The sequence below is a fragment of the Hyaena hyaena genome, unplaced genomic scaffold (assembly GCF_003009895.1).
Source record: "Hyaena hyaena isolate Hyena2069 unplaced genomic scaffold, ASM300989v1 scaffold_117, whole genome shotgun sequence".
Classification (NCBI taxonomy): Eukaryota; Metazoa; Chordata; class Mammalia; order Carnivora; family Hyaenidae; genus Hyaena; species Hyaena hyaena.
In genome coordinates, this window is record NW_024080749.1 from 3,077,749 (window position 1) to 3,098,929 (window position 21,181).

General features: G+C 36.3%; 1 non-coding gene across 1 annotated transcript; it reads right to left on the bottom strand.

Moving 5' to 3' along the window:
- Nucleotides 1–7,009: 7,009 nt before the first annotated feature.
- LOC120234844 lies at nt 7,010–7,133 on the bottom strand. The gene has a single exon (XR_005529216.1). It is a non-coding gene; the product is annotated as a small nucleolar RNA SNORA68 (small nucleolar RNA).
- Nucleotides 7,134–21,181: the final 14,048 nt, after the last annotated feature.

Below are 21,181 nucleotides of genomic sequence, written 5' to 3' on the forward strand. Positions count from 1 at the left end.
TGATCTCTGAGCTCACAGTATCATGATCACCTGAGGTTCTCGATACAGAGATTTCCAGCCAGCAAGCTTGTTGGTTGGAAATATTTTTGGTTAGAGACAAGGGATCTTCATTTTACTAAGTTCCTTATATCTTTCTCGTGAATGTTGGAAGTTTGAAATTAGTTCCATACAGAACCCTGTCTATCACCACCTTTGAGAGATAATCAGACAAAACCCCACCGATCCATTAAGGTCAACAAAGGCTCAGTCTTGTCCTCAAAACTGTGTATGGGACCATGTGAAATCCAAACACTAGACAGAATCAGTTCCACATAGTCTCTTAATAGGACAAGGAACTTCCCAACAGCGTATAAGCAGGTGGCTCTTCATTTTCTTCCTGTTTCCCCAATTTCTATAGCAAGTAATGGGACAGGTACTCGGTCCTCTTACCTTATGCCAAAACCATGGCAACTGGAGCTTGGAAAGGATGAAGGAGAAATATGGAAACTACCAAATGTAGAACTTGCTACCTGTAAGGTTTTCTTCTTTAACCTTTTGATAAAAATAAAAATGACATGACTTCAAAATAAATTAAAAATCATTACTACGATGAAATTTACAAAAGACAAAAAAACTCACTTCATAAGCTTTTGAAGAACATAAATCTGAAATTATGTTCATATGAAGTAAATGAGGCAAATAATTGGTTAAAGGATTTGAAACTGGAATTCTAAATGTCTCCTTTTTTTATTTGAGACTATCAGGATCCTTATATTTGCACCATATGTGTATGATTTATACAAAGTGTGATAACTCATGCGTGCTTCCTCTGAATATAGACGTTTGTGATTGTAATGACAAGCTTTTTTCTTATTTTCTTTACAAACAGTGGATTCTGAAAAGTTTTAAAAGTGTGGAAAAGACAAGAGTAGAATGTAACGATTACTTGTGCAGCTGCTGCCCAATTGTAACAAACTTTATTTCACTGTAATGTTATTATGAATAAAATACATCAGGAATTATAGAGAAAATTGTAGACCTTCTGTGGTAGAGCCTCTCCCTAAGGAATGTGGTGGAAATCTCAAGACAAGGGAAAGCAACCTGGCTATGTATGTGTGGGTGACATTCCTTGCGACTCTATAGCATAGACTACCCATTCAGACTGTATGTTACCATATATGGGAGACAAAGGAGCAAAAATTGTACAAAAGTCAACCCCCACCCTGCATTCGGGTCTCAGCCTTTTGGGTCTTAGCCCACTGAGCCCGTGAAGGCACAAATATAGTTACTTCTTGGAAAGAAAAACTTCAGTGCCCGACTCTCTGTGTGTGACTTACTATTATACTTCTTTATCTGCTTCTTGGGACCATTCTTTTACTTCTATAGAGGAAACTACTTTCTCATCTCCCTATGGTCTGTCTTCTCTCTCCCTGTCACTTATATCTCCATGGTTATATATATGTATATGTAAATATATTTGTGTTTATTCAACTTAACTGGTAAATAATACTCTATTTTTGGATAGAAAACAGTTTCTTTTAAATATTTTCCAGATCATGGATTATGTTTTCCTAAGTATTAAAAAATGTTGAGGTATTATAATTTTTTTAATATCATAAATGATATCTGTTTTTTTCTTTTATATTTTATAACTGGTATTGTTGGTATAAGAACATTACTGATTTTTATATGGTAGTCTTCTTGGCTGTATGTAATCTTCCTCTTACTAGTTTTAATTGTGTTTGGTTTTTTTTTAATAGTTTTTTGTCAAGTTGGTTTCTGTATAACACCCAGTGCTCACCCCCACAAGTGTCTTCCTCCATACCCATTTTTGAAAGGCTCTTTATTTAGTTACTCATATCACCTGCATATAAAAATGTCTTTTCTTGGGGCTTCTGGGTTGTTTAGTCAGTTAAGCATCCAACTCTTGAACTCAGCTCAGGTCTTGATCTCAGGGTTAAGAGTTCAAGCCCCACAGTGGGCTCTACCCTGGGAATGAAGCCTATTAAAAAACAAAACAAAACAAAAAAACAAAAACCACTGTGCCTAACTGGCTTGGTTTCAGCTCAGGTCATGTTCTCATCATTTGTCAATTTGAGCCCCATGTAGGGCTCTGCACTGACAGCATGGAAACCATTTGGAATTCTCTCTCTGTCTCGCTCTCTCTGCACTTCCCCTGTTTGCTCACTCACTCTCTCTCAAAATAAATAAACATTTAAAAAAAAGGTTTTTCTTATCCTTTACTGGTATTGCTTATTGAATGACTTGGGGATTTCTGGAAAGAGTCATGATGTCAGGACTATGGTAGAGGTATAGTGTTCCTGACATTAATAGGAATGTTTATGATGCTATAAAAGTAAGCATAGTGATGGTTAGAAACAGGCAGTTCTTCTAGCAAATTGCTCTTATACATATCTTCAGAGCTAGGCCAATAGGAGAAAGATATTGAGAGAGCTTCAAAAAGCTTGATAGAAAAAAAAAAAGCCAACACTTTGTGGGAGAGACAGCTATAACTTATAGCTATTCTTTATATAGAAATGTTGGTCATAACATTCTCATCAATGAGCTGAAGTATCTCTTCAGACAGTGGACTCTGGGCATAACTGACACATGGAAATCATTTTTTGCATCACTCCTTTCAATATACAATACAGATAATTTATCTAATAATGATAAAATCAAATGTATAATTACTATGACAACAAAAGAAAATTATTTCCTGTAATAATCATACAAGTAAAAAATAATTAAAACATGAGATAAACTTTACTGTATGAAGAAGAAAAAAGGAATTAATTAATGCTTTTAAATTATAGTATTTATCTTTTCCAAACACAGGGGATAAAATGGTACAACACATAGTGTGTTGTAGTAATGGATAAAAACATTATAGTTTTTGGTTTTGAGCATTAAAAAATTAAATGTAACATTATTTTGATAAAAAGACTATCAGCTTAAAAATGTTTCCCTTTATTTCTAGCATGCTAGAGTTTTGCTTTTATCATAAGTGAGTATTTACAATACTTTTCCTGTATCCGTTGAGATAATCGCACAATTTTTGTACCACAACCTATAAAGTTGCTCAAATCCTGACCTTGAACATTCTTGTATTCCTGGGATAAGTTCTACTTAAGTATAATTTTCTTTTATACAGTGGGAATTCATATAGAATGCTTTCATTTACATTCACAAGTGTGATTATTTCATTATTTTCCTTAAATCATCCTTACAATGTGTTACTATCAAGGTACGTTACCACATGTACATTTAAATGGTGGATTTCTCTCTTCTGTTTTCCTTGACATGATTTTAGAGGACACAAATTATCTACTTCTTAGAGTATTGACTTAAGCTTGCCTATAAAATCCTCTAAGCCTATTTCTTTTGGGGTTGTGATGAGATAGGCTGGGAGGTAGGTTTATTTCTTAAATAAGCAAATTATTTATCTTAATGGTTATGGGTCCATTAGAGCCCTCCATTTCTTATTTCTAACAGCTTTATTAAGGTACAATTGTCATACTGTAAAGTCCCCTGTAAAACTCAATACTTTTAGTAAATTTGCAGACTTGTGCAATCATTACCACCAACTTTCAAACATCTTTATACCACCAGAAGCTCTGTAGTGCTTGTGTGTGGCCATCTCCTAATCCCACTCCCCACTTTGAGCAACCACTAATGTATTTTCTGTCTGACAGAGATTTGCATATTCTGGGCATTTCATATAAATAGAGTAATCCTTAGCACTTGCCTTTTCTTATGCTGAACATACTGTTTTTTGAGCTTCCTCACTGCGTTAGGTATCAGTAGTTGATTCATTTCCATAGTATTGATCTGCCAAAAGGTGTCACCATTCACTCACTGAAGGACCTCTGAGTTTTGGAGTATTATTAATGAAGCAGTTATAAACATTTGTGTATCAGTTTTTGTGTGACTTTAAATCATCATTTGTTTGAAGTTTATTTACTTATTTTCAGAGAAACAGAGAGAAAGCACAAGTAAGGGAGGGGCAGAGAAAGTTTATTTACTTATTTTCAGAGAAACAGAGAGAAAGCACAAGTAAGGGAGGGGCAGAGAGAGAAAGCAACAGAGGATCTGAGGGGGGCTCTGTGCTGACAACAGGGAGCCAATGTGGGGCTCAAACTCATGAACCTCAAGATTATGACTTCAGCCCAAGTCAGAGGCTTAACTGACTGAGCCCCCCAGGGGCCCCTAAATCTTCATTTCTTTGGGAAACTGCCTAGGAGGGCAATTGATGAGTCTTTTGGTGGCTGTATGTTTAGTTTCTAAGAAATTGTCCTTTTTTTTCTATAGTGGCTGAACCACCTCACATTCTTAACTTCAATGTACAAGGTGTATAGTTTCTTCATATCCTCACCAGCATTTGATTTTAAACCTAATTTCTTTATTTTAGAGATTCTGATATATAGCTTAGTTTTCATTTGTATTTCTCAATGTCTAATGATGTTGAATAAGTTTTTATGAGCTTATTTGCCATCTGTATATGCTCCTCAGTGAAAAATCTCATGTTTTTTTGCTCATGTTCTAATTGGATTAGACTAAAAGAAAATCCAGGAACCTTGCCACCATGTTATTTCTCTGGTTCAAATGTCTCTAAATAGTCTGCCTTCTCTCTGCCTTTTTGAGTCTCCTTATTCTTATTCTAGATATAATATATAGGATTTATAGCTATACTTAGTAGAAAAGTAGATAGATCTACTCCATTTTCCCAGAAGCAGAAGCCAAAGCTATCTTTTTAAAATATGAATTTATGTCCTACCTTATCTCACCAAGGATTTGAGACAGATTACAAAATGCTGATAATCAGACTAACAGTTTTGAAAGCATAGACTTAAGTGGATATAATTGCACTGAAAAATCATAAAATACCTAGAGATAAACCTCACCAAAGAGGTAAAAGAGGTAAAACATATCTACGTTGAAGAAGACATAAAGAAATGGAAAGATCCCCCATGCTCATGGATTAGAAGAACAAATATCATTAAAATGTCATTACTACCCAAAGGATCTACACATTTTATGCAATACTTATCAAAATAACATTGACATTCTTCACAGAGCTAGAACAAAAAATACTAACATATGTATTGAACCACAAAAGACTCGGAATAGCCAAAGTAATGTTGAAAAAGAAAACCAAACCTGGACGAATCACAATTCCAGACTTCAAGCTGTATTACAAAGCTATAATCATCAAGACAATATGGTATTGGCACAAAAACAGACACATAGATCAGTGGAACAGAATACAGAACCCAGAAATGGACCCACAGGTATATGGCCAACTAACCTTTGACAAAGCAGGAAAGAATATCCAATGAAAAAAATGGTTTCTTCTGCAAATGGTGTTGGGAAAAATTGACTGACATGCAGAAAAATGAATCTGGGCCACTTTCTTACACCACACAAAAATAAACTCAAAATGGGTGTAAGACCTAAATGTAAGATAGGAAACCATCAAAGTCTTAAGGGAGAACACAGACAGCACTGTCTTTGACCATGGCCACAGGAACTTCTTGCTAGACATATTTCTAGAGGCAAGGGAAACAAAAGCAAAAATGATCTATTGGGACCTCATCAAGATAAAAAGCTTCTGCATGGCAAAGGAAAAAATCAATGAAACTAAAAGGCATTTGATGGAATGGGAGAAGATATTTGCAAATGACATAGCTGATAAAGGCTTAGTATCCAAAATCTATAAAGAACTGATCAAACTCAACACCCAAAAGAAATAATCCAGTGAAGAAATGGGCAAAAGACATGAACAGAGACTTTTCCAAAGAAGACACCCAGATGGCTAACAGACCCATGAAAAGATGCTCAACATCACTCATCATCAAGGAAATATAAATCAAAACCATAATGAGATACCACCTCACACCTGTCAGAATGGCCAAAATGAACAACTCAGGAAACAACAGATGTTAACAAGGATGTAGAGAAAGAAGAACACTTTTGCACTGCTGGTGGGAATGCAAACTGGTACAGCCACTCTGGCCAAACAGTATGGAGGTTCCTCAAAAATTAAAAATAAAGCTGCCCTATGACCCAGCAATTGCACTATTACGTATTTATCTAAAGCATATAAAGTCACTGATTTGAAGGGGTACATGCACCCCAATGTTTATAGCAACACTATCAAAAATAGCCAAATTATGGAAAGAGCCCAAATGTCCATCACCAGATGAATGGATAAAGAAAATGTGGTATACATATACAATAGAATATTAGTTGGTGATCAAAAAGAATGAAATCTTGCCATTTGCAACAACCTGGATGGAACTAGAATGCATGATGCTAAGCAAAATAAGTCAGTCATAAAACAATAAATATCATTTGTGGAATTTAGGAAACAAAACAGATGAACATAGGGAAAGTGAAGGAGAATAAGAAAAAGAGGGAGGCAAACCATAAGAGATTCTTAAATCCAGAGAACAAACTGAAGGTTGTCAGAGGGGTGTTATGTGGGGAGGAGATGGATTAAATGGGTGGTGGGCATTAAGGAGGGCACTTGTTGGGATGAATACTAGGTATTGTATATAAGTGATGAATCACTGGGTTCTACTCCTGAAACCATTAATACACACTATATGTTAACTAATTTGGATATTTATTTATTTATTTATTTATCCTTTTTTTTTTTTTTTTTTCTGGTTTCCACAAGGAGTTTATTTGGGTGGACCCGGGGCCAGGGAGGCTGTGCATCTAAAAGAAGGTGTTGGGCCTCTTGATGGTGAAGCGTGGCTTGTGCTGGCGACGCAGGACCCGGTGGGGCAGCGGGAACTTGATCTTGGAGTCGTGGAACTACTTGACAGCTGGGCGGCGGCATTTGCTGGCTGCGATCTCCTCCACCTTCATGATCTGGATGGAGTGGGCGCGGGCGCGGTGCCAGGCGCCCATGTCTCGGTCTGCGGGAGGGGCAGGGTGAGCGTGTACCACGGGGCCCTGCGCGCTCCTTAAACTTCCCATCAAGTGCTGACCCAGAAGGACCTGAACCGACATGGGCCAGCAGGAGTGTAGAACCTCCAAATTCACTTTGAGGAGCATGGCCACAGCCCCCCGAAAGGCGACGAGATCCACTTACTGTCAGCACCTCTGTTGGATATTTAAATAAAAGTCAAAATAAAAAGAACAAATAACTCAACTCTCACTACTTCCATGACCTCTTTTCCTCTGTTCCCAATCCTTAGGAAATATTTCCAATTCTAACAGAGCACATCACTTGGGGAATTTAGTATTTGTTATTGCATAAATAATTTAATATATAGACAACAGAAATATTTATAGGAATTTCCTGTTTCCTCTCATAATTTAATTATCAATAACTGAGCTTCCCAAAAAGTGTGAATCTAACACACTGGTATGTGTAGATAAAAATGTCCCATGTATTGAACACTTCAGTCCTCAGTGTGACTGCGTGGTTCACTGGTAGTGAATTTGATGAACTTGTGCCACAAAAGCTTCCTGGATTTTCCTCAGTGTGCTAAACAAATATTGGTTTCTGTATGCTACAATATGTAAATGTTTGGGAATCCTTGCCCTGCATTAAAAAAATAACAATAAACAAAATAAAATTGTAAAAATAAAATAAATAAAATAATTATAGAAGTATACAGTGCCCTGAAAAGTGTATGCAAAGGTTCTCCAGTAGCATTTATTATCAAATATCTTTCTAAAGTGGTTGTATGATTTTTTTTTTCTTACCACCAATCTGGGAGGGGTCCAGTTCTTCCATACCCTCATGAACACTTGTTTTTATCAGTGTCTTAATCATAGTTATTCTGGTGCTCATGTGTCAGTATCCATTATGGTCTCCATTTTCTTTTCTTTTCTTTTTAAAAAAAATTTAAATGTTTTATTTATTTTTGAGAGAGAGAGAGAGACAGCATGAGCAGAGGAGGGTCAGAGAGAGAGGGAGATATGGAATCAGAAGACAGGCTTCAGGCTCTGAGCCAGGGGCACACACAGAGCCTGACGCAGAGCTTGAACCCATAAACGGTGAGATCATGACCTGAGCTGAGATGCTTAACTGACTGAGCCACCCAGGTGCCCCTCCATTTTCATTTCCTACATTTATGATCAGTTTGAAACCTTTTCACATATGTCTTGGTAATATGACCATCTTCTTTGGCTAAGTGCTTATTTATCTTTAAAAAATATTTTTTATTGGTATGTCTCTCTTGTTCTAATTGACTTTAAATGTTCTTTGTATATTTCAGATACGAGTATCTTCCTGCTTTCTTTTTCCATATTTCTTGATACGGATTCCCAGATAATTCATTTTCAACTTTTCTTCCTTTTCACATATGCATTTAAAGCTATAAGCTTTTGTTCAACCATCAGCTATGTCCCACAAGTTTTGATAAGTTCTGTTTTCATTACAACTTAGTTCAAAATATTTCTGATTTCTATTTTAATTTCCCTTTTATCCTTTTAATTTCCCTTTTATCCTCATGGATTAATTAAAAACACATTACTTAATTTCCAAACATTTGATTATTTGCTAGCTATTTTGTTTGTTTTATTTCTAAGCTAATATCTATTGGGATCAGAGAATGTACTCTGCATGATTTCAATCCTTTCAATTTTGTTGACTTGCTTTATGGTTCAGTATGTTTTCTTTCATAGATCTGCTCCATCTTCATTCTAGATAGTTTGTTACATTCATTCATTCATTCATTCATTCATTCAATTATTCAACAATTTCTTCAGGGACAAACAATGGAATGGTAAGCATAAAGCAAATAACATTTCAAAGTTCCCCAGAATGTGAAACTCATAAGCAGGATGAGGGCCTCTGTGTGTGTGTGTGTGTGTGTGTGTGTGTGTATCTCACAAATAATTTGATATATTTGTGCTGTGTTTGTAAGTGTATGCATATATATATTTCATGAATAATTTGACTCAATTTCCTTAATAATTCTGAATATATTGCTTCTGTTTTTTTTAATTGATATCCCCAATTCTCTCTTTACCTTTAGTGCAATAAAATATGCATTAGATTCTAGTTTAATTTTTCTAGTGTCTGTCATAAGAGACAGATATAAGATTGGTTTATTCTCCTCAATACAAAGGGTTAGGCACGGCAAGTGTTATTTATTATTGCCATCTTACAAATGACTAAAGGAGATTCAGAGACCGCTCTGAAGGTTGTTAACTCTGCCTGCTTATGTTGTAAGGTCAGTGTCAACATTAAATGGAACAACATGGTGAGAGTAGTTTGTAAAATTGTAGGCTTTGTGCATATGAATGTCATATGGTACCCTCACAAAGACTTCTCAAAAAAAAAATAACTCAGTTACTCTTTAAAACTATACCTCTCATTACCAATATCACACCTTTTGGAGTTAACCTTAACATGTAAAGGCAAAACTCCTTATTGATAGTTCTTTTTTCAAACATTTAATTGGTGAGAGTTTTTGAGAATGTTGAAGCCAAATTAGAAATTAGCTATTTCCATGGTTTATTTCCCTAATAATTTTGAGGAGTTAATGTTTGGGTTCTCTGCCTAAATTGCCATGAAGTTCCCTCCAGTCTTTGTAGAGGAAGAAACCAAGAATTCCAAATCATCCTCCGTGGAAGTATTTAAAAAAAAACAAAACCCTAGAACTTAGTTAGATTTAAGGGCCGTTTTGGGTGGAGACTCTGTGGTTGTTGTAGCTTTAATCTTGACCTAAGCTTCCTCTGCTTTTAAAAATAAACTCTAAGCATTGTTTCTTGGATATAATTGTAAGTGATATGTCCAGAAAAAGAACAACTCTGTTTTGAAAGAACCTAGTAAGTACTACTGAAACCTATGTGATGGAAGGTTGGTCAGACTCTAAATGGCTAAAACCGGAAATTCCCTGAAACCGTAACATTCTTTAATTGTAGCCAAGTGGTATGCACCAAGTGAAGAATCTTTTCTAGTTCTAAACCATTTGGACTAAGATATTTCATAGAATTTCAGTTTTCTTTTAAATGATTTGAGTAAAACTTTTATTTTAAGAATTGGCATGCAAGTTGGTGCCATTATAAACATAGGTTCTGTGTTGTTTTTTTCTCCAAAAGTGATGTATTCATTTGAGCATAACTGGAAAACTCAGAATGAGCCAATATTAATTTCATGGCATTCAGCACATCTAAACAGGCAATGTGTTATACTCTCTTGAAATGAAATGCTTGGTCCCTCATCTCTAACATGGTGGACACATCCTGGAATTTAAAGAACCTTTGTTTACAAGAGGCAAATAATGGCCTCATTGCCCTGTAATTGATTTTCAGGGCCCAATACTGGAGCAAGTAGTACAGTATTCCATTACTATAGCCAGTTTCATGAATCAATCTAAATAAATGTGTTTGCTTTGCAGTCTTGAATCAATACAAAAAATTTCAGAGTTCTTATATGGTGGGGAGAAAAATGCCAGTAATTACATGAGTTTGTGAAGACTTTTTGTTGTTCTGAAATATCATTTTAAAAATGTTCCCAGATCTTGAATTTTTAAAGTAAAACTCTGAAACTACATTCCTTTACCAAATAACATTACATGCTGGATGCTTTTGATCATATATATGTATATATATATATATGTATATACATAAAATTTATCCAAAGTGTTTTTCATTATTGTAATTCAAAGTTGTCTTACTTTTATAAAATGCAATGTTTTAAATTAAAACATGAAAAGACAAAAATAAAGCAAAACATGAAAAGACATGCAAGTATTTAGGTTTAGCAAAATACAGAGTTCTTGACAACTAGATGAAGAATAATCTTTCTTCCAGTTATCCTTGCCTATGTCTACTGACCATGGAACATGTGCAAGTGTTTTTAACATCAATACCAGGACTTCACATATGCCTACCTGCCCGGTTGTCTTTCTCCTATTAAATATTTATTGACATTCTATTAAATATTTATTGACAGTCTATTCTACTTCAGACAATTTACTAGAAACTGTTGATATAAAGGTGAGACACCATGCATGTGTCTTCATTCGGCTGCTTATAAACAACAGAAAGTGTTTCTCACAATTCTTGGGGAAGCCAAGATCAAGGCACTGGTAGATTCAGTGGCTGGTGAGGTCTGTTTCCTTGTTCATAGACAGCGTCTTCTCACTGTGTCCTTACTACATAGAGGAAGGAGTGAAGGGACTCTCTGGAGCCCCCTAAAAGTCCCACCTCCAAATACTATCACATTGGGAATTAGGTCTCCACATATGAATTTTATTTTCTTTTATTGACTTATTTTTTTAATGTTTATTTAGTTTTGAGAGAGAGAGACACACAGAGTGTGAGAGGGGGAAGGTCAGAAGAGAGGGAGACAAGGAATCTGAGACAGGCTCCAGGCTGAGCTGTCAGCACAGACGCGGGGCTCAAACCCACACACTGTGAGATCATGACCTGAGCTGAAGTTGGCCACGTTACTGACTGAGCCACCCAGGAACCCCTCTACATATGAATTTTAGAGAGGATACATATATTCAGTCCATAGCAATATGTAAACAAAAAATTCCAATATAGGTTATGTGATACAGAGTTTTAATCAAAGTGCTGCAAATCATCAATAGAATAATTTTAGTTTTTGTTTTAAATTTTTTAATGTTTGTTTATTTTGAGAAAGAAGGGGGGAGTGGCAGAGAGAGAGAGAGGGAGAGAGAGAATCCCAACCAGGCTTCATGGTATCAGCACAGAACTGTGAGATTATGACCTGAGCTGAAATCAAGAGTCAGACTCTTAACCACTGAGACACTCAGGCTTCCCAGGATAGAATAATTTTAGTGGTAAGAATTAGAAATGACTTCACAAACACTGCATAATTTGAGCAGGGCATGGAAGAAAGATTAGACAAACATAAAAGGAAGAGAATGCTTATGCATAGGAGCACGTGTACCCCAATGTTCATAGCAGCACTCTCAACAATAGCTAAAACATGGAAAGAGCCTAAGTGTCCATCAACGGACGTTGGATCAAGAAGATGTGGTTTATCTATACCATGGAATACTACATGGGAATGAGAAACAATGAAATCTGGCCATGTGTAGCAACATGGATGGACCTTGAGGGTGTTATGCTTAGTGAAATAAGTCAGGCAGAGAAGGACAAATATCATATGTTTGCACTTATAGGAGGATTAGGAGGAACTTAACGGAGAACCATGGGGGAGAAGAAGTGGGGAAATGGTGGGGGAAAGGGAGAGAGGCAAACCATGAGAGACTCTTGAATGCTGAGAAACAAACTGAGGACTGATGGACGTGGGGGGGAGGGCGGAGATGGGCATGGAGGAGGGCACTTGTAGGAATGAGCACTGGGCGTTATATGGAAACCAATTTGACAATAAACTATTTGTAAAAAATATATATCAAAAAATTTTAAAAAAAGAAGTCTAAAAAAATAAAGATATGGAAAAGGGGGAAAAAAGGAAGAGAATACTTATAAATACTATGTGCACAGGCTAATTCCTAATTCAGAAAAATAATCCAAGTAAAATTTTAACGGGCATTAGAATTATCTGTGAGATTCCTTCAAATGGCATTTACCCCTCTTCCTCATCACTCATCACTCCAATATTATCTTAATCCTGACAATTCCTGTTCAAGACCTATTACAAAAGGAGTGACCTCAAGGGATGTGAGAGTGTTATGTCCTTAAGGTGCATGGGAGACAGAAGAATTTAGCATCACTGGTTAGTACAAAGCTACCATTGACACCTGGATGAACTACTTAAACTCTGAGTCAGCTAGTTCAGCAAGAAGATTCTATATGCAATGACTGATGGCAACTCAGTACCCGGGAATGAAGGTAGCCACACGAGATTTCTCTAATAGCGTGTGGGTGAAACTTTCCAGTGTGGAGGTGTACAGTACAGTGACTTGTTTGGCTTCACATAGACATCTCTGAAACAGTTACTCAGAGTACAGTCCAAGACCATGTACATCAGCATCACCTAGCACGTTAAATAAAAACGGGTTCCCTAGGCCACTTAACAAGATTCACTGCACAGAACCTCTGGGGATGAGAACAGTGTATCTGAACTTTAAGCATCTTTCCAGATGATGCTTTTGCCTGTTAAAGTTTGCTGTGGAACGAGACAAATTTTAATCATGATGAATTCAATGCTACTTCACCACGGGGATCTTTGCCCTTCATTTGAAACAGACTACAGTAAAGATAAGTCTGATATAGGGGTTATTGCACTACCACTAAATGTCTCTGGATCTACATGTCTTTGTCTTTAAATCTAGTTATTAACCATTGAACTAGATGGTTTTTAAATCGCTCAATTAGCCATCTTTTCATCCAGACAATAAATATTTCTCTAGTACCTTCTGTGTGTTAAGCACTGCTATACGAGGACCATAAACAAAACATTTTCTGAGACTCTTGCTTCAAACACTGTGCTTAGTTATCAAATGAAAGGTACTCTAACGTGGATGCTCTACATTGGGCAGCAACTCTCAGAAAGATTATACTTCTCAATAAGGTGGTTTTTCTTCTCTGAGTAAGCTTTGAGAATTAAATTTTTTATGCTGAAAGCTCTGTCTAGGCAGATTTACAATAATTGCCCTTTGGTGCTTTGGGGGAACTCTGACTCTCTAAGAGTCTTAATGGATACAAGAGGGTTTATTACTCAATTCTTGAGGGCACAAGTGGTCAATTCCTTGAATTAATTTTTAGTGTAATGCAGACGGTTAAAAAGCAAAATTCCCTTTTGGGAGTTAGAATGACAAACTTTTGGACAGATTGTAAACCTTCAGGGAATCAAAGAGAATATATTATAATAGAAGCCCATGGAATTTTGAAGATAAGGTAGAAGACTGTACATTAGGATTTTCAGGGACCTTGTAATGATTCAGTAAATAAATATTTAGTTTCTTCCTTCCAGGGTCAACTGCCCACAGTGTTATGTTGGATGATCATGGAATGTCATGAAGGGGTTTGTATGCCATGAAATGAAGGAAAGTACATTTCTGAAGAGCAAAATAATAAAAGGCACATTTAGAAATCTTCATCTGGTAATGAAACTTGTTGTAAATAGTCTTCATTTTTTCATTATGATTGGTTTTTTCTTTAGCCACAAGATCTCAAGAAGCATTAACTTAGTGAAACCTCACAACTAGTGTTATAAGAGGGTCAAAACAAAATATGTTGAGAGCAGAAGATGAAAAGTGGTTTTGCTTAAAGGAAAGTTCGTTTCATGATTAGGGCCCAACGATCTTTTCTGCTTGTATCTTCATTCCGAAATGAAGCTTCATTTTCAACAAGGAAACCACCTGTTTTTGTTTTAGACTTTGTTTTTTTGTTTTGTTTTGTTTTGTTTTTTCACCATAGAACATGAGATTCTTTGATGGTATTTTCTCAACTTTGCTTCTCCCACATCTCATGCCATTGTTAGTTCTCCTACCACTTGAAATCTTTGCTCATAGTTCTGCCTTATACTCCAAATTCTTGATTAAGAGCACCCACAGTTCTCAAGTCTTACTTTTGTTCCGTAATTTCTGCCTCTGTGTGGTCACTGTTCCTATGGTTCCAACTCTCATCTCTAGGATGATGCCGCATCCTGCCTACAAATTTGATTCCATTAGAGAATCTTCTCCTTTTGTTTTTTTTCCTACCCTGAGAACTCCTATCACCCAGAAGAGGTCATCTCAAATCTGCCTCTGTCGTGAGGCTCTCGCTCATCCTGTCAAGCCCAAGTAATGACTTCTTTCTCTGTGTTGTCTTGGTCTTTTCCACAAAGCTTCACCAATATCTCTCTCTCTCCTCCTGCAGATTCTGAGGACACCATCCATCTATTATTTAGTGTGCCATGCATTGTAGACAGCAATAAGGATTGTGCTGTAAGGATGGAATAAAGAGATCCAATTTGGGCAAAATGGTGGTATTGGCAAAGAAAAATCCCTAATTCTACTAAAAAGCATATGAAAATGCTGGAAAAAGACAGGAAAGATGGCTTTGATGATTCCAAATGCACACATATGGAGAAGATAGTATAATTTGATGAGTTGGTAGATACCAACATGACTTATTCAGGAACTGCAATGTTAGACCCTCTTACTGCTGGGAACTGAAATTTTAACCTGTGTGAAAGAAGAAGAGGTATAACCTTGAGCTCGAGGAAGGTGAGGAACCAGAACTGAGAATTCTTCTTGAAATAGATCTTAGAAGGACAGCTCCTACTGAGCAGTTAAGCCTGCGCCATGAGTTGCCATGGAGATTAAATTTACATTAAGGGCCTGTTTTAAATCTTCATCTTAGGAATTGTCAAATATGTTTTGGACTGCTGAAATCCATGGATGTTCCTCACAAACACAATACCATTTGTTAGGAATAATTGCACAATCCTGATTCTGTGGGACTGTCATAGATAAATCAGTAACTCCTAAAATAATTTTACTAACACAAATGACAAGGCGACTATCCACCATGAGCAAAAGCTAGCAGACAAAATATATAGAAGGACCACAAAGTGTAAAGATATTACAATCACATGAAAAATTTATAAAATAAAATGTTTACAGCTATTAAAGATGTTAAAAAAAAGAATAGAAATTTTATCATCAATATTTTATGATAAAAAAGAAAGGACACTTAAAAAGAACAAAATTAGGGCACCTGGCTGGTTCAGTTTGTGGTCAAAGCGACTTTTGAACTTGGGGTTATAAATTTGAGCCCCATGTTGGGTGTAGAGATTATTTAACATTAAAATCTTAAAAAGAGAGAAGAGAACCAAATAGACCTTAAGCAAATGATAATGAAAGTAATTAAATTAAAATTTCAGAGGACAGGTTTGACAATTCAAGACTTGGCTTATGTGTGTATCTATGACCTTGTAAAGGGATGCAGGACAGAGGGGAAAAAAAAAAAAAACCTCATGAAAAAGACTTGAACCTAGTATCCAGGGATATCTAGAGGAAGAAAGAGGATGAAAAGAAAGCTAAATTTAGAAATATATGGAACAAGAACGTTTAGAATCAATGGAAGTCTTGTTTTCTTAGAATGCAGAACTATCACAATTCTTGAACATAGTAAAATAAGGCCCAGCACAGTGTCACAGCAAAACCCTAAATCCAAAGGAAGATTTTATTTAAAATTACCCAAGGAAAAGACTGACTTAGATGTAAAAATCTAGACATATAATACTTTTCATCACTTAAGGTGGGGCAAGAGAGTAATTTAATTATAAAATTAAAAAGCAAAACCAGTAAGGGGGCTTGCAAAGAAAGGACAGGCTACCTCATATCCTAATGAAAAGCAAGTTGTCACAGAAATGGAGCTATCAGAAAAAGCATCCTTCAAGGCCAAAAGCCCTGTGAGAGATAAAGAGGATCAACAGATGAAAGAAAAGGAATGGTTTGCCAGGAAGTCATATCAATCTGAAACTCTACTCTTCCACTGATATAGAGCAAAATATATACAACAATAATTAACTGGAATATGAGATTGGCAGATTTATCAATGTATTAGGTAATATTAAGAGATTTAAAAATATTTGTTTCAGAAATTGACAGACCTATTAGATGAAGAATTAATGAAGAAGATTTGAACAAAATCTTAATATGCACTTGATCTAGTGCACACACACACACACACACGCATATAATAAGGGAAATTAGGTAATACATAGAAAATTAGGTAAAATTAGGTAATATATATTATTTTCAAAGAAACATGGTACATTTTAAGAAATTAATTGTATTATTCTGTACTTCAAAAGAAATACTAGGGGTGTCTGGGTGGCTCAGTCAGTTAAGTGTCTGACTTTGGCCCAGGTCATGATCTCACAGTTCATGGGTTTGAGCTCCATATCTGGAGCCTGCTTCAGATTCTGTGTCTCCCTCTCTCTCTGCTCCTTCCCCACCCATGATCTGTCTCTCTCTGTCTCTCAAAAATAAATAAACATTAAAAATGAAAATAAAGAAGTACTGAATGTAATGACGATGATCTCTAAAAAAAAAATGTAATAACATTAGATACCAGTAAGAAAACAATCCAAAAAAAACTTTTTAAAAATAAAAAAACCTTTTAATCAATCTAAAGTAATTAATGTGAATCAGAAAAGAAATAAAAATAATTATAAAGTCATCAGAGCTGAGTGACTTTGAACTACCTTTTTTTAGAATATAAGACATAGTGAAGAGCAGTGCTTATGGGTAAATAATACCAGTTAAATCTATATGATTGAAAAAAAAGATTGAAAATTACCTTTAAGAAGTTGGAAAAAGGACACAGGCTAAATCCAAAGTAAGTAGGAGATAGGAAAGAATAAAAAAAAAAAAACCTAACCAATGGAATAGAAAACAAAAAAACTTAATAGATATTAGAGACTAATAATCAAGTCAGTCTCTTGCTCATATTGGATCAGCACCATAAAGATGGCACAGAAATAAGTGGGAATAGTGATATATAGATATAGAACACTATAGACTTGTACAATAAGTTTGAAACCTTAAATGTCATGGAGAAATTTTACAGAAAAATATTTTTGCTGTAAGTAAAAAAATTATGAAGAAATCTTTAAAGTTTTCTTAGTCTACAGAAACAAAACTACCATGGACTCGATGGTTTTTAAACAACATAAATTTATTTCTGACAGTGCTAGAAGCTGGGGAATCCAAGATCAAGGTGTCAGTGGATTCGATGTCTGATGAGGATTCCCTTCCTGGTTCATAGACAACTCTCTTCTTCTTGTGTCCTCACATGGGTCTCTCTTATGAGAGCCCAAATCTCCTTCATGAGGGCTCCATCCTTGTGATGTAATCACCTTCCAAAGGCTCCACCTCCAAACACCCTCATCTTGGAGATTAGGTTTTAACCCACAAATTTTGTGGGGATACAAATTTTCAGTGTGGGGCAGTCATCAACTTTGTTTCAATTGGAAATGAAATGTGATCCCCACCCCACATGGACACATCAATTCGAGATAAATTAATGGTTGGGGCTCCTGGGTGGCTCAGTCGGTTAAGTGTCCAACTTCAGCTCAGGTCATGATCTCACGGTTTGTGGGTTCGAGCCCTGCATTGGGCTCTGTGCTGACAGTTCAGAGCCTGGAGCCTGTTTCAGATTCTGTGTCTCCTTCTCTCTCTGACCCTCTCCTGCTCATTCTCTCTCTCTCTCTCTCTCTCTCTCTCTCCTAGAAATAAATAAAACATTAAAAAATATTTCTGAAAAAGATGAATTAATGGCCTATGTATGAAACACAGAATTTTTAAATGATAGAAGGAAATATAGATAATATAATTTTTTAAGATAATAAGTGTTAAAGTAATTAAGTAAGGCCATTAGATTAGGGGCTTTAAATCCTTGGAAGCTAACACAGGCAGACCAAGTGCCAGAATCTCTGCACTTGAATCTGAGAAAATGAAACATAAGAACAACAAATCCCAAACACCATCTAGTCTTTCCCAAATAAGGCAACTATTGATGTTATAGCCTATCAAGTGATTTCTTACTTTGCTTTCATGGCTTCTCTACCAGATACTCTCCCCAGCTCCTTTGGAGGATCACTTCTAACCACCTCTGGTCTGGCACTGCCCTGTTCAAATTGATGTATACTCAAAGAAATTCTTGAAAATTTTAATGTGCCTCACTTTATCTTTCTACACGATGTAGAAAAAGTTTTACTAAATAAGACACAGAATGTATAAATAGTACAGAACGAATGTGCACATTATCTGTATGTGTTCCAACAGTACTTATGAAATATTTTTTCAACCTAAAGGGCAGTATTGAGGACTAATAGGAAAAGGGGTTGCTTAAAATATTTGACAAGTTTCATTTTCTGCAGATCATGGGTCCCAGGATTGCTTTTTCCACAGTAGATTCCAAAATAGCACTGTGTCTCAAGGGCCAAGAATTTGAGTCAGAATCTTAACTTGGGGTGGACTTTATTCCATGCTCTGTAGACATTTGGGAATGGGAGTGGGCAAGCATTTTTGTGGTCCCTAAATTTAGAGACCAGAAGTGCAAGGCACAAGACAATGCAGAACAATGAAAAACTGTCTTGTACAATCAAGTGCCAACTCAAGCTTCAATATAAATCCTTTCTTTGAATGAGATTGCCATCCCCAAACATCTTCTTATGCAGAAGTGTAGGACCACTACCCACAAGAGAGTTCTGGAGTATTCAATCTGCAAGCCGACGCTGAGAGAAGGCAAACCAGGGCAAGGGATCAGAAGTTTTGGTACAGTTACATGAGTGGCTCTGTAAACCCGAGCAGATTGAGAAAATCCATGAAGATTGTGGGGTGCTCAGCATCTAAGCTGGCTAACGCTGGATTTCAACAAGAATGGCCTTTCAGGAGGCCTGGTGGTATTGATGTGCCATTAGAAATGTCAACATTGCCTCAGTAGACCATGTGGAGGTGGGGGGGTAGCCTTTGTGTGCCAGACCTCATGCTAGATGCTTTAGTTTATTTAATCACTACCCTAGGAAGTCGTTGTGAGAATGAGGCCAACAGAAGCCAGCACCAGAATTCAGTAGAGCCTTTCTAACCACAAAGTTTGTGTTCTTTATTTTTCAAAATCATTTCGAAATAGGTGTAGTTATGCCCACTTACCAGGTGAAGAAGCTAAAGGTCAGAAAATTTAGGTGACATTGGTGGGTGCCTGAGTTTCAACCTGGAGTTTTCTTTTATAGTCCAATATTCCCCAAATTGGTCTTTATATTCACTTTTATTTCAGTCTGTGATATGTGTGTGTGTGTGAGAGAGAGAGAGACAGAGAGATACAGAGAGACAGAGATAGAGACAGAGACAGAGATAAAGATAGAGACAGAGAGAGGAGGAAAAACAGAACATTTGCATCTTGGCATCTTTCTGGTTTAGATTTATTTATATTTTTTTATTTGGAAGAGTTACTAGAATATTATTCTGCTTTTTCTACACAGTCAGTTTTAACTGGAGTTAAAAGTGAATAAAAGCTATCCATACATTAGGACGTCAGAAAAACAAATGGCCTTTTTTTTCAGCTGATTGCCTCGTGAACCAAGGTAAGGGTTGTGGACTCACTGCCAACCACTCTATCCAATCCACTTGCAAAAACACTTAAAGGAATCAGGGGCACTGCACCGTGTCTAATTGTTTGGTCTTTTAACCCAAAGTTCAGATGATCAGCTCTGGTCGTTTTCATTTTACCATAGAACTAAGGCCTACAATTCCTCAGTAAATCAAATGCTCCCATTTGTTCTTCCTAGTTTTTTTGTTTTGTTTTGTTTTTGTTTTTTTTTTCCAATTTGAAAAGTCTGCAACTGTGGATCAGAGGGATTTCTCTGCTCAAACTGTTTTCTTTGGATTCCAGCAGAGTGACCCAGAACACATTTGGACACTTCGCTGAACGTGTAGTTAGTAAACAGCATTCCTGTCAATATTAGAGCCTCTTCAACAACAGACCAGATAATTTGGCAGTTTCTTGGTAGCTAATCCTTGCCTCTAAGGAGATAATACTCTCCGAACCCCATGGATTTCTCCAGGTTTGTGGCGTAACTGAAAATCACGTTCCCGTAATTTTATATTTTGACTGGCTAGCTTCATGGTGAAGTCAGGTTAAAAAAACGATGGAAAACTGCGGGTGGTTTCTCTCTAACGCTTTCTCAGAATGGGAGAAACTGTCAGGGACACGTTCCTTTTCATGTGGTGATTTCTTCCTATTGCAAAACCAGAGTTTGATTTGAGGGCGTTTGCACATTGCTTTTGTATTGGTTAAAATCTTTGTGTTTTAAAATATGTGAATTTAGGAGAAAGAAAGTAAATAAAACAAGTAGAGTAGGAACTTCTTTTTAATTGTAAATTCTCTAAGAGATTCCAAGGTCATTATTTCTTATTCATTGTACGGTATTGAGAATGTTGCTGGCAATTACTCACGCCTTGATCTCCTACTATTGGAGGCCACAAGGGCTGGTTCTGATACACAGAGGTCTTATTTATCTATTTTCCATATGGTCGGCTTCCAAACAACTTCATGACAATGTATATAACAAACTTAAGCATCTTATGCTTTGGATTCTTTAATCAATATTTAATTTCCTTTTGCTTCATGTTTCATTTATGAAGCACTTCCAAGAATTAGCATGGGTTACTGTTTTCTACTTCATGAGCTGATAACATATTTCTCATGGCATGTTTTGCTGTACAAATTAGAAATGTCAGAAATGGAAGTCCTCACAAAAAAATGGGTTAAACTGTTTAAGTTTAGAATGAAAGCTCTC